Source organism: Rhinopithecus bieti, unplaced genomic scaffold, assembly GCF_001698545.2.
Source record: "Rhinopithecus bieti isolate Rb0 unplaced genomic scaffold, ASM169854v2 scaffold_10612, whole genome shotgun sequence".
In the NCBI taxonomy this organism is placed as follows: Eukaryota; Metazoa; Chordata; class Mammalia; order Primates; family Cercopithecidae; genus Rhinopithecus; species Rhinopithecus bieti.
This window is the reverse complement of record NW_016806990.1, coordinates 2,138,844-2,141,987: the sequence shown is the minus strand read 5'-3', so window position 1 is coordinate 2,141,987 and position 3,144 is coordinate 2,138,844.

Sequence of the window (3,144 nt, the reverse complement as noted above, 5' to 3'; positions counted from 1 at the left end):
TTTCAACAAAATACTAATCAGAATTTTTTAAGTACAAGATAAATTGCATTCCTATGATCCTGAATTGGTTGTATTCTCTTTAATGTGCTGCTGAATACACTTTACTAATATTTTAGAATTTTTGTATTGATATTGTTTAAGAAATTTGGATGAAATCGTAACTATAAGGACAACGGAATCGGATGGTTATTCCCAAGGTCAGTGCATTTCTGAAAAAAAAGATAATGAAAAGCTGAAAATGATTAAAACTGGCCAATAAAAGTTAAGTGTGACCAAGACAGTTACGTGGTGAAACAAAAGTCTTTTCAACAAATGGTGCCGGGCAACTGGAAATCCACATTCAAATGAACCAAGTGGGATTCTTGCCCCACACCATATACAAAAATTAAGGCAAAATGCAACATAGACTTAAATATAAGATCTAAACCTATAAAACTCTCAGATAAAACATAAATTCAGTAGGCAATGGCTTCTTAGATATGACATCAAAAGCACAAATGACAGAAGAAAAAAATAGATAAATTAGACTTCATCAAAATTAAAAACTTCTGCACACCAAATGACTCCACTGAGAAAGTGACAAAGCAACCCATAGGATGAGAAAAAAAAAATTTCAAGTCATATACCTGATAAGGGACTTGCACCTAAAAAATTCTAGGTATATATAAAAACTCCTACAACTCAATAATAGAAAACAGCCCAAATTTGAAATGACCAAAGGATTCAAATAGACATTTCTCCAAAAAAAAAAAAAAGATATACAAATGGCCTGGTCAATGTCCACATGAAAAGATGCTCAATATCATTAGTTATTAGGGAAATGCAAATCTTAACCACAATGAGAGACCACATCACACTTACTAGGAGACTGTACTCAAAAAGACAGACAATAACAAGTGTTGGTGAGGATGTGGAGGGATTAGAACCCTCATACATGCTGGGGAGAAAGTTAAATAGGGCTGCTGCTTTGAAGTTTTTTTCTTACAACTTTTATTTTAGATTTAGAGGGTACATGTGCAGGTTTGCTACCTGGGTATGTTGCATGATGCTGAGGTTTGGGATATAATTGATCCCATCACCCAGGTACAGAGCATAGTACCCAATAGTTATTCAACCCTTGGCCTCCTCTCTCCCTTCCCGCTCTAGTAGTCTATTTGTTTCCTTTTTTATTTTTAGTTTTTTGAGACAGAGTCTCACTTTCTCACCCATGCTAAAATGCAGTGGTGCAATTGCAGCTCACTGCCAGCCTCAGCCTCTTGGGCTCAAGCAATCTTCCCACCTCAGCCTCCTTAGTAGCTGGGGCCACAGGTATGCACTACCATGCCTAGCTAACTTTTTATTTTTTGTAGAGATGGGGTCTTGCTATCTTGTCCAGCCTGGTCTTGAACTCCTGGGTTCAAGCAATTCTCCTACCTTAGCCTTCCAAAGTTCTGGGATTGCAGGCATGAGCCACCTTGCCCGGCCTGTTGCTCTCGTTATGTCCATGCATACCCAATGTTTAGCTCCAATTTATAAGTGAGAACAGGCAGTATTTGGTTTTCTGTGCCTGCATTAAATTCCTTTAGGATCATGGTCTCTAACAGCATCCACATTTCTGCAAAGGACATGATTTCGTTCTTTTTAATGAATTTCATTATTTTTTATGGCTGCATAGTATTCCACGGTGTATATTTACCACATTTTCTTTATCCAGTCCACCATTGATGGACTCCTAGGTTAATTCCGTCTTTGCTATTGTGAATAGCACTGCGATGAACATGTGGGTGTATGTGTCTTTTTGGTAGAATGATTTATTTTCCTTTTGCTGGGTCAAATAGTTTAAGTTTTAAATGATTAAATGGTTTATGTTTAAGTTTCAAGTGGTTTATGTTTTAAATTCTTTGAGAAATCTCCAAACTGCTTTTTCCACAGTGGCTGAATTAATGTGCATTCCCACGAACAGTATATTAAGTGTTCCTGTTTCTCTGCAGCCTCACCAGCATCTGTTATCTTTTTTATTTTTTAGTAATAGTCACTCTGACTGGTAAGAGATGGTATCTCATTGTGGTTTTGATTTGCATTTCTCTGATGATTAGTGATGAGCATTTTATTCATGTTTGTTGGCTGCTTGTATGTCTTCTTTTGAGAAGTGTCTGTCCATGTCTTTTGCCCATTTTTAAGTGGGATTATTTGTTTTTTGCTTGATCAATTGTTTAAGTTCCTTATAGATTCTGGATGTAAGACCTTTGTCAGATGCAGAGTTTGCAAATATTTTCTCCCATTATGTAGGTTGTCTGTTTTACTCTTTTTTTTCTTTCTTTCTTTCTTTTTTTTTTTGAGATGGAATCTCACTGTTGCCCAGGCTGGAGTGCAGTGGCACAATCTCAGGTCACTGCAACCTCCACCTCTTGGGTTCAAGCAATTCTCCTGCCTCAGCCTCCCAAGTAGCTGGGACTACAGGCACCTACCACCATGCCCAGCTGATTTTTGTATTTTTAGTGCAGACGGGGTTTCACCATGTTGGCCAGGCTGGTCTTGAACTCCTGACCTCAAGTGATCCACCCATTTTGGCCTCCCAAAATGCTGGGATTACAGGCATGAGACACTGCGCCCAGCCTGTTTACTCTTTGATAGTTTCTTTTGCTGTGCAGAAGCTCTTTAGTTTAATTACCTCCTATTTGTCAATTTTGGGTTTTGTTTCCATTGCTTTTGAGGACTTAGTTGTAAGTTATTTCCAAAGGCTGATGTCCAGAATGGTGTTTCCTAGGTTTTCTTCTAGGATTCTTATAGTTTGAGGTCTTACATGTAAATATTTATTTCATCTTCAGTTAATTTTTGTAAATGGTGAAAAGTAGGGGTCCAGTTTCATTCTTCTGCAGATGGCTAGCCAGCTATCCCAGTACCATTTATTCAAAAGGAAGTCCTTTCCTCATTGCTTCTTTTTGTAGATTTTGTCAAAGATCAGATGGCTGTGGGTATGTGGCTTTATTTCTGGGTCTGCATGTCTATTTGTACTATACTGTTTTGCTTACCGTAGCCTCATAATATAGTTCAAAGTCAGGTAGTGTGATGCCTCTGGCTTTGTTCTTTTTTGTAAAATTGCTTTGGCTATTCAGGCTTTTTTTTTTTTTTTTTTTTTTTTTTTTTTTTTTTTCCTTTGGATGT